This window comes from Sphaerodactylus townsendi, linkage group LG04, assembly GCF_021028975.2.
Source record: "Sphaerodactylus townsendi isolate TG3544 linkage group LG04, MPM_Stown_v2.3, whole genome shotgun sequence".
Taxonomy (NCBI): Eukaryota; Metazoa; Chordata; class Lepidosauria; order Squamata; family Sphaerodactylidae; genus Sphaerodactylus; species Sphaerodactylus townsendi.
In genome coordinates, this window is record NC_059428.1 from 96,086,044 (window position 1) to 96,101,349 (window position 15,306).

General features: G+C 44.5%; 1 protein-coding gene across 13 annotated transcripts in view; it reads right to left on the reverse strand.

Moving 5' to 3' along the window:
• The window catches only part of INPP4A (inositol polyphosphate-4-phosphatase type I A), a 93,848-nt gene extending 79,324 nt beyond the window's left edge, over positions 1–14,524 (reverse strand). For 9 of the 13 annotated variants that reach the window (XM_048493199.1, XM_048493198.1, XM_048493194.1 and 6 more), the window contains exon 1: positions 14,330–14,524. The gene's annotated coding sequence lies outside the window, so the exon portion shown is untranslated. Of the gene's footprint in view, positions 1–531; positions 551–13,675; positions 14,011–14,053; positions 14,073–14,257 lie in introns of those variants that run through there. The other 4 variants (XM_048493189.1, XM_048493191.1, XM_048493190.1 and 1 more) reach the window with 4 other exon arrangements.
• Between the last annotated feature and the right edge of the window lie 782 nt (positions 14,525–15,306).

Below are 15,306 nucleotides of genomic sequence, written 5' to 3' on the forward strand. Positions count from 1 at the left end.
GATTTGTAAATATGCCATGGAAAGACACTCCAGAGGCAAAAGAAAACACAAATTATACATTCTTGCTCCCACAGTTAGAGGCAGTCAACCATAAATGCCGGAATATTACATAAATAAACATAAGAAACTGAAGGGAGAAAAGTGAGCTAAAATGGAAAGAAGCAGTCTATTAATTGCACAGGATATCTTAAACCCGTTCACTCTTTTTAGTTTGGTCTACTAAAGCATGATATACTAAAAACATCCAATGCGATGGAAAGAACCTCTACTTCTGATGAAGTATTTGCATAAACCTCCACAGAAGCAAAGTAACTTTTCTTTGCCAAGCTTAAAGGCGATCATCACAGTTATAATAAGGTGGAGGGTGGTGGTACGCAGATTATTTCTTTATTAATTTATCGGTCCACCTTCCCATTCAGCCTTAATGTACCGAACATACCTGTTTTCTACTTGGTTTGTGACATTAAAGCAAACATCATCTAGAACTCCTTGGAGGAAAAGCAGAGTACAAATAGAGTAGATGGTACTCACATGCCATAGTATTTTTCTCTTTATGTTTTTTACCTCCTGGGGAAGGTCACTGTAATACTCGTGTGCAACACCTGAAGCAGGGATGCATCCTGCAATAGTCAGCACATTAGCCCCATTTAAGCTTCCAGTGCATTGGCTGGTCTCCTGTGATATTAGAAAAGGTTCAGCAACATTGAAACTGCGGGAGACTGGTTACAGAACACAACTGTAGAGTCAGCACAACTGCTTTTGTAGGGAAGTTGTATCTCTCTTCTCTATCCAAAGCATGATTTTATTTTTCTCTGTTCAAACAACACAGGAAGGGAAGTGAATTTGGCAGGAAGAAGAGAAACAAAACTGCAGCAATGGCAGAGCTGCTCCCTTAGGCTCATTTCCAGCAATACAGAACCCATTTGTTCGGCATTTCATTTCACTCTGCCCTCCACATTTTAAAATGGCTGGTATTTAAAATCAGAAAATTTCAAACTCTTACATATGCTGCTGGTGTTTGCAGTGGGATTTTAAGATCTCTGACCTCAATATTTTGTCTTCTACAACTTCAAGTTGATCTGTTTCTATAGATCCCTAAATCTTTCCCCATACATCGGTTATAGGAAATGTTTGCTGCGAATACTTTAACAGCAGAGGGAACCTAAATCACCAACTTTGCTATCTGGAAGGATCTCAAACTCTAAAGGCAACAAGCCCAGTATCCTTTTCTGAGAATCCTAGCATCAACTAACTGGAGTTGTGAAATTATGATAGCCTGACCATCAAGAAGCCTTTTGTGGAAGGGACATCAAAAGCAGGCTGTGGTTTTTAGTCCTTAACCATGAACTGCTCGTTTACATAGCACCACCTAATCCCTCAGTCTCACCCCTACTTTCACCCTCAACAATAAAATCATGTCTTCCATCTACAATCCGTAAAGGACAGTAACATAATCTTTTTAAACCATAGTACCATTGTTAACAAATAAATTGAAAAACAGAGTCAAATGGTAAACATTTTGGGCAAATCAAAACTTCCAGTGTAAGATGACCTTCAAATTAAGCTTAATTCTGATAAGAAGAAGAGTAGAAGAAGAGTTTGGATTTATATCCCCCCTTTCTCACCTGTAGGAGACTCAAAAGGGCTTACAATCTCCTTGCCCTTCCCCCCTCACAACAAACACCCTGTGAGGTAGGTGGATCTGAGAGAGCTCCGAGAAGCTGTGACTAGCCCGTCACCCAGCTGCCGTGTGTGGGAGTGTACAGGCTAATCTGAATTCCCCAAATAAGCCTCCACAGCTCAGGCGGCAGAGCTGGGAATCAAACCCGGTTCCTCCAGATTAGATACATGAGCTCTTAACCTCCTACGCCACTGCTGCTCCACACTAAACAGAACAATATAGACCAGGGGTAGGGAACCTGCGGCTCTCCAGATGTTCAGGAACTACAATTCCCATCAGCCCCTACCAGCATGGCCAATTGGCCATGCTGACAGAGGCTGATGGGAATTGTAGTTCCTGAACATCTGGAGAGCCGCAGGTTCCCTACCCCTGATATAGACAATACATAGAACAATACAGAGTTACTTAAAAGGCTAAACTGCATCAGTCACTGGTACGTCATAATTTTATTCACTACTCCTAGATTGGCAAAGGCTGTATATAACTGTTCCACAGATTTACAATCATACTGAAAAGTCTTAGTACAAAGTTCTGGCAACTGTACTTGTGCTTTTCCTAAATCCTGTAGGTTGGTCCCCAAAGGCGGTATTCAGTTCAGTCAATTGTTCTAGCTCAGGGGTCGGGAACCCGCGGCTCGCGAGCCGCAAACGGCTCTTTCGAGCCTGTGGTGCGGCTCCCGGCCCCTTCCTGGGCAGCGTGGGGAATCCGCCCCCTTCCCGCCCCCCCGCACAGAGGGGGGAGAGAAAAAAGCGGCGTCGGCCAGTGCCGCGCCGCCGTCCGTCTGTCCGTCCGCCCCCCCGCGCAGAGACAGGGGAGAGAAAAAAGCGGCGTCGGCCCTTCCGCGCCGCCGTCCGTCCGCCCGCCCCCCCCCCCGCGCAGAGGAGGGAGAGAAAAAAGTGCCGTCGGCCCTTCCGCGCCGCCGTCCGTCCGCCCCCCCCCCCCCGCGCAGAGGAGGGAGAGAAAAAAGTGGCGTCGGCCCTTCCGCGCCGCCGTCCATTCACGCCGCCAAGCAAGCAGAGGAGGGAGAGAAAGTGGCGCTGCCCTTCCGCCGCCCGCCGTCCGGCCCAAGCAGAGGGGGAGAGAGAAAAAAGCGGCATCGACCCTTCTGCGCCGCCGTCCGTCCGCCCCCCCCCCCGCGCAGAGGGGGGAGAGAAAGGCGCCGCCGCAGAGGGGAGAGAAAGCCATCTCCGCTGGCTGCTTCGCTCCACACCCCCCCCCCCGCACAGAGGGCGCGCCGCGCCGCCGTCCGTCCGCCCCCCCTCGAACGGATTGTTTGAACTGGTCAAGTTTAAGGGCCAGGTAAGAGAGGAGGCAGATCCTTGGCATCACCCAGAGGCAAATTAGGATCTCCCCCACCCACCCACTCCCTCCCTCCCTCCCATCCTGACCAAGACAACAGTTCCGTGGCATGATAGGAGGTTGCATAAGCGCTCCTTGTGTATGTTCTGCCTCACGAGAGATTGCCCCCACCCCCCACCCCTGGGGAAGGTAGATGGAGTTAAGCTGTCTGATGTGCTGGCGGGTGGGGGTGGGGGTCACCCCGGAACCTCCCTTGTCCGAAAGCACTTGGCTGAACTTGGAGGGGGGAGAGTTTCTGTGAAGCGCTAAACCTGCACCAAAGGGGTGGGGGAAGGTAGGGGGAAAGCCAACTTACTTTGCCCTTCGAATTTCCGTATGATGGTGCCCAGGAAGGTGTTGTGCGGGGCCACATGAAAGCGGCCGCCGCGCCACTGTCCGCGCCCCCCCCCCCCGCTAGGTAGGGGGGGAGAGAAGAAAGTGGTGTCGGCTGCCGCCAGGCCACCACTGGCTTACGTGGGGAATCTCCCCCCGCCCCCCCCAAGGGTGCGGCTCCATGAATTTTCTTTTCCAGGGAAAATGGGTCCAAATGGCTCTTTGAGTCTAAAAGGTTCCCGACCCCTGTTCTAGCTCATTCAATTAACAGGGAGAATGCAATACAGGAATGGGCTAATTGGGAAGGAATTCCTTGTTTTACTTTCACAGAACACAGGAACGACAATGTTCATCTCTCGTTCCTTACAGATGTTGCTACAGCATTTATAGATGGTAAACAACAGCCAAAACATGCAAAATGGTTGATTTGTGAGCAGAGATTTTTCAAAAAGTTCTCAGAAGGCAGCATGTCCCCCACTCCCCCCGAGTTTTGTTACACTGAAGATCTTGAACTGATCTGCAGCCTCTGAAAACTGAATCTGAAAACTATGGTAGACTGTATGATCCTGATCAATTCTAAAACTTGTTTCAAATAGATTTCCTAAGTCATGATCTGAATTTCCGTCCCTTTTTTGTATGTTGAGGAATAATTAGCCAATATTGTGTGGAATTTCTTTCCATCTCTCAGCCAGCTACAACAGTGTGAAATGTCAGGGTTTCTTCTGGGCTTCTTTTCTAATAATCATTTATATTCATGTTGCTATTATCTTATTATCTAATTCACTGTTTCTGGCCAGTCTACTTAATTCTATCAGATGAGAGTCGAGACCTGAATTCTCAAATTGTGAAAGCTTCCTGTCAATTTCTTCATTGCAGTCAGCCAGTCTGCCAATAAACAAACATACTGTCATACTCAATTGCATAAAAGTGTAATTTTTGTAAATGAGCTTCTATTCTATTTGTAACTTACATCCAGACAAAATCAAATTGCATGAAGCTAGTAAGTACAATTCACCCCACCTCCCAAGCTACAAATAACTTGGCAGAGTTAAAAAAAGAACAGTCTGGCTGAGTTTAAAAGAACAGTACTTGGCAATACGGTCAAAGAAAGAAACTGAGCATAGAAGAATGATGAGTTGTACATACAAACTCCAAACTCGATCCTTCAATCACTGTGCATTTACACAAGAAATACTTTATGAAATATTTCAAAGATTCCCCCTTTAACTTCAACTGAGGGCTCAGCAACATCAATGCGCTGTCTTCAAAGAAAATCTGTGGACAGTTCAAGGAAAAATACCGAAGAAGTGTTTGGATTTATACCTCCCTTTCTCTCCTGTAAGGAGATTCAAAGTGGCTTACAAACTCCTTTCCCTTCCTCTCCCCACAACAGACATCTTTTGAGGCAGGCAGGGATGTGAGAGTAACGAAGAACTGTGACTTGAGCAAAATCACCTAGCACAGTGGTTCTCAACCTGGGGGTCGGGACCCCTTTGGGGGTCGAATGGCCCTTTCACAGCGGTCACCTAAGACTATCTGCATCAGTGTTCTCCATCTGTAAAATGGATAAATGTTAGGGTTGGGGGTCACCACAACATGAGGAACTGTATTAAAGGGTCGAGGCATTAGGAAGGTTGGGAACCACTGACCTAGCAGAAATGGGGAACAAATCTGATTCACCAGATAAGGGTCTGCTGCTCATGTGGAAGAGTGGAGAATCAAACCCAGTTCTCTGGATTAAAGGGTTGGATGGGGACTCAATGGCTAGGATCCAGTCAGACATTTATGGTGACACTTGATCTCTTTCCCAGCAGTCTTAAAAAGTCCACCAACAACAGTCCCAAATGGTCTGGGTCATGCTTTTCTGCTGAGGTTTGTTGATGTGCCAGGATCAGCATTTCACAGGGCATTTTGGCCACGAGAAGGGTTTTTATCCCCCACTTTCCTTTGAAGGCCGCTTCTGCACAGCATAATAATACTGGGTTACATTTGGTATTCAAAAATCCAGGGCTATTTTATCCAGGTTTTTCCCTTTGTATGGGTGACTGGGAGGAAATGCTCCGATTTCTTTCACATGAGCTTTTTTTGTTTTTACAACACAGAGGCAGCCACGCATGCTCAAACATCCCCAGGGTGCTGCATTCTGATTGGCTCTTCCCCCCCTCCCCAAAAGGCAATGCTTTTGATTGGTGGATCAACAGCAGCCGCAGGAAAACCAAGCAGGACACACTCTTTTTTGCTAGCTTTGGAAAGGAGCAGGTGCACTGAGCAACATGGCAAGCATGTTGTGCTATACAAAGTAAAAACGTTTGACCAATACTGGGCAGAGCACTATGCCCCATCCACATGTAAAGGTGTGCACGAGACACTCACCACCACCCCGCCCTATGATATACCAAATAACTTTTCACTGGTCTTTGAGGCTGTCATGGGGTGACAGTCGCATGGATCACAGTGGCTTAGAAAGGGCAGGATAAGCAGGGGGGCCAGCTGCCTAGTCTGTTGAAGATGGTAAAAGGTAATCCTTGCCATACTGTTGACCTAGGCTCCATAGAAAGGGAGAAAAGGAATGCAACAGTTCAAGGCCTACCAATTTGAATTAATTTGATCCCATTATTTCCAGTTCTAGTAAAGAAATAACATGCAATAAAAGCTATAAGCCTGAACAAAACAAGTGGCTAATGTAAGGGGAAAGTACCTAACTCTAGAGGTATCAGCTAAACTAGCATAAGGTTCTGGTGGTACCTAGCTGTGACATTGCCACATTGGATATGTCATTACTGGTGATCTCGTTAATTCCTTTAGACTAATAGCAAATCATGTGAGGATTGCCATGTGTCGATTGCAAGTGTTCAAAATACCAATTCAGCCCATCCAGCATTCACAAAAGTCTTTGACTGGGAAGGACACTTTAAAAGAAAAAAGCAACAGGCCAGATCATCTTCACAGATTTTGAAAGCATCAAATCGATGGAGTGGATTTCTCATTTCGAGAAATGATTAAGACCAATTTCGCTCTTTAGCTCAGTTTCCCTAGATGAGTCAGGCAATGGTCAGACTCTTGGCATATTTATATTGAGTCATTTTCCTCAAGAGGGAGGGGAAACTTCACGTAAATTTGACAAGTGGGCAAATCAAGCAAGCTACTTGTACAACTGACTGACAAAATAAGATGCCTGATTTCAAGCTAACATCTACATACTATTTATATACTATTTATAATCCCTCACCTCCAATAACATCTCCATCATATCATTAATTATTTTACCCAATTTAATTGCTAGGGCCTCTATTTTTAGCCAATATGGCCAAAAAATCCACATGCTGGGGATGAAGTCACAACAGCCCTTCCTTGCAGTTTGCCCTCTGGTGACATCTTTTCAGAGGCATACTGCCTCTGAAACAGGAGATTCTATTTAGCAGTCACATTTAGTAGTCACTGATGAACCAATTCTCCACAAATTTGCCTAAATCCCATTTTAAAATGTGACAAGTCCTTTTTTCTCAATTGAGAGGCTGGACATAGCCTCCTTAGATTTTTGGGGTCTAATTTCCTTTTGAATTATAAACCTTCCATTCAGTTTCCAGATGTTCTACAGATAGGGAGTATGTAGGCTTTTGGGTTCACTGCTGTGAGGGAAGGTTTGTAGTGCACAAGGAGATTATTAAGATCACTGAGGCTGGATAACTATATAAACAACTAAGAAGAGTTATTTATTTATAGGTTGATTTTAAAGGAACAAACCAGCAGCGTGGATCTCCAGGTGGACAAAACAGAAACCCAGCTGATGCACAAACATTTAAATTGATCGTGACATCAGACTTTTCTACAATGCTTTTCAGGCACAACAGACTTTTGTTGATGAACCACTAGGTTGGATCCTCTCTCACACAGAGGATTCCACCACACCAGCCTGCCCTTCCTCCAGAATCAGACTCACTACATTGTATAAATTCTGCTCATCACAGAGACAGGCCTAACAATTGAGCACTCTCTTCTCTCCCAGAGATAGAGCTAAATCGCTCTGCCACACGACCAGGCAGAGCTACCCTTCGCTCCACCTGCTCTTTCTTCTGAGTCAAACCTGAGCTATCACTGCTCTCTTCCGGAGGCAGAGCTCAACTCCTTTTTCTCCTGTGTTCCAACATCTCATCCTCCTTCTTGAAGGTGACTGGATTCTAGAGTCGTACTTCTATGGGCTCATCTGAGTGGCTGGTTTTTGCCTTTCGGGGAAAGACAGCCTCCTGCCCATCACAAAAACCATCAGAGCCAACCATAACCACATTCTGTTCAGTAAATTCCGTTATGTCAATTGTGATAAAGACATATTGCCAATCAATGTGTGAATCAAAGTTGTCTCATGTTATGAGAGAAGGGAATCACTGATTCCATGACAGAGGCACCGATGAATCTCTAGCTTATATTATTGTTCTAGATCTTATTACAACAGCTTTTGCTACTATGAAAACAAAGATGTCATGCTCCATGGTTTCTGGGATAGCTCTCCCACATAACTTGAAACTGATTTCTTTTCCTCTTATATAATACAAATTCCAGGTCACTCAATTAAACAGGTTGACACCAGATTCAAGCACTACCAAAAAGGCAGTACTAGATTTGGTGACGACAACAAGTAAGATCCAGCTGTACAAGGATTTTTCATGGAGGAAAGATTTCATTAGCCGCTATTAGTCAGGAGTGGATGCATACAGTCAACAAATTACATCAGGATGATTCCACAGTAATGTGCCCAATTGCTTCATGCAATGTACCCTGAAGGAATTGGAGTACCACATAGTTCAAGGGTCCCCAACCTTTTTGAGCCTGCGGGCACCTTTGGAATTTTGACTCACAGTGGTGGGTGCAACCACAAAATGGCTGCTGTAGAAGAGGGAGCCCATGACAAGATGTCAGGGAGTGAGGTCTAGCAGAAGCTTCAACCTTGCAGGCAGAAGCTGTGCTTAAGAGGATGCCTTTATAAAATTAATATATTTCAAAATATTTTCTTGCATAAATACAATTTATCTTCATTCACACAGTAAAGATGCTTTTGCTGTGGTGGAAGCTGCTGACAGAATTTTTTTTTAATCTGCACAATGTTCAAATTCTACCTGGCCCCACCCACTTTCTAAAAACACCTGATGGGTGTCAGGAAATGAACTGGCAGGAGACACGATGCTCACAGGCACAAGACTGGGGACCCCTACCTCCCAAGACCTCTTTGCACTTCTCATGCTGGCGTGTAAAGTTCCTGCTTGCTGTCCTTAGGATCCCTTTAAGGCAGACCTGGGCATTATACGGCCCGCGGGCCACATCCGGCCCGCCGGATGACCCTGATTGGCCCCCCTGCCGTGTGGGAGCGAGGCGTCTTTGAAAGCCCCGCAGAAGCCGGTTGCCTTGGCTGCCGGCTTCTGCGGGGCTTTCAAAAGCCCCTCACCCCCCTGCCTTTTGGCCCGGCCCTCCACAATATTTTCTGTTTCTTATGGGGCCCCATGGAAAAAATAATTGCCCACCCCTGCTTTAAGGTTTTAATTCCAGCCAAAATTTTTCCCTAACCTTACAGAAGCTGGACTGCAAACAGTTTTGGTCACTGAAGAAGTAAAGTAACTATTGACATTCTCTGTATCCCTCCAGCTCAGCCAAACCAACGGAGACTTCACCTCCTCAAAACACAGTACTATACAGATGGCTAAAAGATACCTTTGACTTCAAGTACTGGGTTCTGAGAGATAATGATAGGCAGAGCTGATCCCCTTAATGCCCTGTTTCATGAGCTTTCTAGATGCTACTAGCTGGCAATTGCTGGAACTAAAATTCAAAACACCGTGGGAGTTTGGTCCAATCCAGCAAGGCAATCCTTCTGATTTTGCCAGATATCCAGCAAAAGCATGACTCAAAGGTAAACCTCATGGCAGCTACATAGTTTTAGACTAAAGAAAATAAAAAGTTTGTCTTCATCACTCTGTTGCTAGCCTTGGAGCTGTTTTTCTTCAGACACTTTACTCTTTTGGGTCAGGTTTGGAAACAGTGTGTATCTGGAGGAGAATGCATGACAAAACAGGTTTTAGAAAGTTTCCAAATCTGTTTTTGAAAATGATACTTCAAACAAACCTGCATTTTAAGAACATTAATAACACCCTATGTAGTTTTTTATTCCACTGAAAAAGAACACATTTTAGCATGAGTTTATTTTAAAAAAACAATTGAATCACAACACTTTTTTTTTAAAAAAGGTCAGCAAGCCAGTGAATTACCCCAGATAATTTCCATGGTGGGAAGAGATTGCGGCTCAGAGGAAAAGAACCTACAGAAGGTCCCAGGTTTAAACCGCAGCCATCAGATAGTTCATGATGCAAATGATCTACCAGAGAACTTGGAGAGACCCAGAAGGTTAGAGTAGACCACAATGACCTTGATAGATCAATGGTCTGGATAGAAGGCAGCTTTGCGTATGATAGAAACATCATCAGTCTACTTATAAAATGCCTTCAGGTGACACGATTTGAAATAGGAAAAAAGGAACAGTTAGTATTACTGCCCTCCAAAAACTCTACCTAGCACCAGCATCTTGCTCTCTGTAATCATTCAGATCATGAAAATAATTAAAATTTTAACTTCTGACAATCAGGCAGCGTTTATGACATAGAGCAGACTCATCTTTCCAAATAATCAGGAAGTAATTTAACAGATTCATTCCTCATTCACAATATATTAAATACTCTTCTCTGTCCCTGTCTGTTATGAATTGTTCCAGGTTATCAGTGCTAATGATTCATAGAAGGTTCATTACTAAACTAGGACCTCTGCCATCATTTTACAGTCAACATTGATTAGTGAGATTAGGCAATACTGAAAACAGACGTTCATGTCTCTGGTAGAATACAGAGAACTGCAATAGCAAATTCATACATATGGGCTTTCACTTCTGGCAATCCACAACCACCAGTTCTTAGAATACCAAAAAGAAGCATTTATATCATGAGGCAGAAAATGTTACACCACATCTTTAAAAGCTATTTTGTACAGTGATAGGAAGCCCAGTATTAAATATGTCAATAATTCTCAAAATGAGTTCCAGAAACTCTTGGGGTCCCTCCGAAGCTTAATGGGGAATCTTCAGCAAGACCACCTATAATAGCAGATTAGCTACTTTTAAAGGCCCAATTGTTAACCTATTGACACTTGAAATGTTCGGGATTTTTTTTTTGCTGAGGTCTGGGGCACATTAATTTCACATGAAGCTACAACTGTGATAGTACACAGTTTCTCGCCTATAGCACTCAGTGCTGATTGTATTGCTGAGTGAATACCCTAGGACCATGGTCTTTAATATTTCCAATCACAGGAGCTACTTTTAACCCCCAGGCAGCAGTATGGAACTAGCTGAGTTGCAAGCATGAGACATAGCCATGTGACAAGAAGATGGAGGACCATAATGGCAAATTCGCTTGTTTTCAGGCATCAAATTAAGGACCACAGATTGCAGACCAAAAGATCTTGGGACAGAGGGTACAAATACAAGCTGAGCATCAGGAGGTATGCCATCAGTAAGAAGTGAAGATTCAGAAATATGGGTGGATCCTGCATGGGCAAAAACAGCAGTGTGAAAACAGTGTGAAAATGGTGTAAAAGGGATTAAAACTGTGTAAAAGGGTTTACACCGTTCTCACACCGCTGTTTTTGGCCCATGCAGAATCCGCCCAGGAGTTCACAAGGGAGACACCCTCTTGACTATCCCACCAACCAATGAAAGTGCATCTGAGGGGGCCTTTTCAGTGGCAGCCCCATGATTGTGGAACTGTCTCTTCAGGAACGTGTACCTAACCACCTCTGCTCCTGAACTTTAGGAGGCAGCTGAAGACAGGTGGTTTTTTAAATTCATTATGGCATTTGATCAGTTCTTATGCTAACAGCAATTTTCAATTATTAATTTTAATTAATGCTTTTAATGTATTTTATGGTAAATAAATAACATAAAAGTGGCCTCACTTCCCTCACATCCTGCTGCTCTTCACCATATGTGTGCCCAGAAAGGCAGGAAGTGTAATGATTTTGCTCTCTATGCATGTGCACTTGCAGCACTGTTTTCCATAAAGCAGCAATGAATAAATAAATATGGCAGAACTATACTGGCTCATGACCCAGCAAGCAGGACTATGTGACTCACAAGCTGCAGACCACTACCCTGGAACTAGAAACATCGGGGGGAAAACACAGGGATTCTACTGCAGAAATAGAGGGATTTGTCAGCAGATATAGTATCTTCAAAGTTTGCAAGTCACTGTAGGATGTCTATAAATATAATCTTGTTTCCTATTAGTACAACAGAAAATTCTGCACACACACACAAAACAGCATGCCAGGAAAGAAGCTAGGCTGAACCCCCTATCTGTACATATTAGATTTTTACCGTGCCCTAGTCTGAAAAGTCTTCAGGCAAAATAATTCCAACGAAAGTACTTTGAAACTTTGGTCACTGTCCATAAGTATACTTAGTCAAACGATTTAGATTTCAATTTCCAGATATACACGAACTAATGCAATTCACGCCCCTGTATGTTTCAGCAAGGAACTCTAGTGATACACTACACATCTTTGCACATATTCCACCTATACACATTTCTTCTTCCAATACCTAATAGTAACCAGCTTTAAATTCATACCATGTGATGACTGCAACCACACCAGGTATATAGAAGGCCACCTTAGTGTACATCATCATTTAAATGTACCTTTTGTGCACCTCCCTGATTTCCCCCACTCCCCAAAATTACTACAAAAAAGACACGAAGTTGAGGCCACATTTGACCCAGTAATTCATATTGGAGTGTAGTAGAGACTAAACTCATAGACAAAACAGAAGTCATATGTGAAGAGAGAATGTGCCTTTCTTACTGCATCTCACATCTAATATTCATTTTGGATTTTGCAGCTAGGCTCTGGTCTCACACCTGGCACTAAATAAAGGTGAACAATATTCCAAATGTGCGTTCTGCTGAACATCTGTTAACATTTGAACTGCTTTAACTCCTTTCCCCATAGATTGTTGCTTCCAGCAACAGCTATCGTTACTGAACTACAATCTAGGGCGGGTGGGGGATGACAGTATTCTAGTCCTTTACTTATTGGGCAATCTAGATGAGCTCTATTTAAAAGGTCCTAGGTACGATACTCTGATGGTTTCATCATATACAAGGAAACAAAGATGTTGCAAGCCAAGAGTTAATTAGTCAGCTGTAATTATAATATTGTCTCAGCTGGCAAGGCAGGAGAATAAATGAATTAACAATTGTAGGGCATACACACATGTTTAGCTGAAAATCAGCGAAAAAAGAGACAGAATGATTTATTTGTATTTTTAATTTACAAAGAGCTTTTTCTTGGCCACTGGTGACTGGGGGTGGGAGTATGACCACTCCAAGATGAATATTTCCATTTAAAAAAAAGATTTTTCCAGCTCTTTTGTTTTTAGAGACTTCAACATATTTCAACATTTAAACTCAAAATATGCAGCACTGTAACAAAAAGGGTACATGTTCCTCAGTGAATTTGTCAGAGGAAGGAATCCCATTCCGAATGATAAAGCATCACTAACATTAATTGTAATTCAAACAGCAACACTACTATGAAGTGGGGCTACCATAGGAGTAGCCTGCCACTATGCATCCAGCAAGGAGCAACCATCAATCTCTGTTGCTTGCAAACAGACACATGTCAAGTGGGAATGCACTGCACGTTTGCATACATAGGGGACTTCCAGGTTGATTTGGGAAGTAAGCTGCATTTCCTCTCATCAGGGGAACCTTTGCTGAACTTTTTTGGACCATGGTCACATAATCTGTTTCAGTGGAGGTTCATTTACACATAAGTATACTCACAACTCAGACAATGATGCTCTAAGCCTACAGATATTGTGAAAAAGAATTACAGAGCCAACCATACACTAAAAAGGGAGTCAAAACTGTGGCAAAGGAAGCCAATTTTTAAATGACAGTTGTCATTTCAAGCGTTGCGGAGCATTTTTAGACACAGATTCGTTGCACATTTTTGCAGCTTAGTTTTATCCTTCACCACTTAGTCTATTTCTATGCATACTCAAGACAACAACAAAGTAATTTCTCCTTAAGGACTATGTTTCCAGAAGGGCTCCAAGTGTACACAGGCACAGGCAACTCTACAGAAAACAAGCAATTTTAACGAGCCTTGAACAAAAACATCCTTTGGTGTAAACATAAGATTCCTCTTGAAACCTTCCTGAAATATCAAGGCCCGTTCAAAATGGATGAACATTTTATATCTCAACGTATAGCAAGTTGTACCTACAGGATGTAGTTGGGGTGAAAAAGCAGCACACGATGACGATGACGATTCATTCAAACGACTGTTTTGGTTTGCAAGAGCCATGGCAGACAGAAGGCCCGTCCTCCTCCTCTCCCAGCATCTCCGACCAGGACGGTTCAATGCTTCAATGCCGAGGGTTGCCCCTTCCCGGGCAAAAAGGATGCCCCCCAAGTTTCTGCATCGCACAGACCCAGCGCCTAGACAACCCCGCCACCCGATCAGAGACCACTCTTCTGTTGTCGTTCACAGACGCCCCAAACACAGCACACGCGTGTCAAGCAAGGGCCATCCCGACAGAACACAGCATGACCTGGAATTCCTCCCCACCCTAGTGCAAAACAGAAATGCAGCCATCCTGACCAGAAGGAATCGAAGATGTCTCGTCGCCCCCGTCCTCCGCCTCCCGCAGGGACAGCCCCATGCAAAACAGCAGAGGCCGCCGCTGCTGTCAATCGAGCGGCTCCCTTGCCCTGCCCTGGTTCTGCTTTCGGCTGCGGGTCTACTGACTGCAGAGATGCCACACTCCCCCCACCCGCACTCCACCCCCCCCCCACCTTACCCTACCACAAGCACGCTGGAGGGCTGGGAACAAACGGGGGGAGCAGGGAGGGTCCTTTTGCACGCCAGCTCCCTTACTTCGCGGCTGCTCTTGGGGTCCAGGTGATCCCCTTGCTGTTTCACCAAGTCCTGCAGGACATGTTGGTCAGCGGTAGATCTGTCCTCCCGCCTTCGGCTTGGGGAGCCGCTGCAGCCCCTCCTTCCCGCTGCGGCTGCGCCCCACGCCCCAGGGCAGCCTCCGCAGCCGCAGCAGCCCCGGCGCCCCAACGCACATACGCTCCGCCGGCTATGACGCCACAATCCACTCCGGCGGCTCCTCCTCCGGCAGCCTCGCCCCCTACAGGACAGCTGCTGCCACTGCAGGGCCCTCGCCAAACCCAATTGACTGGTCTTCAGGAGACAAGATTCCTTCACGCGCCAGAGGCAGAGGGACACAGCTCCTTACGACATCGCAATAGAATTATCCTTGTCACTTTTATTGTGCACCTCCCCCTTAGACAGACAGGGGAAATGGCTGGTCACCCTATACCTCCATCCATAGTCTTTATTGGCATCACATAAGTATTAACAGCACACTGATCACAAAAAATAGGGTTCCATGGTTTAAAATTAAGTTATAAAACTCCAAAATACAATATTATTAAAAGAGAAAAAAGGAAATAAACCCATCGAATCCATCTTCGGGTCATTGTAAAATATGGGAACTTACTTATTCAAGGAAGGCAAAGAATTCACAACTCCACATTTCCTTGCACATACCCTTTACAAGCAACTTGATCACTTCTTTCTCATTTTCCAGTTGGAAGTGCTTTGAAAAGCAGAAATCAAGTTCCAGTTAAGAACCTTTATTCACAAATGCAATACTAGTAACATGCCTTACACTTGGCCCTCACATGGGATGAATTCACTTTATGTACTTACTGGAAAGTCTCTACTAAAGTTCAGAAAGAAACTGAAAGCCTTTATTTGGACTGAAAGATTGACAGTGAAATCTTAAATAGGGGTAAACTGCTAACACTAACTCTCACTATCAAAATCTGGATTCAGTCTAGAGT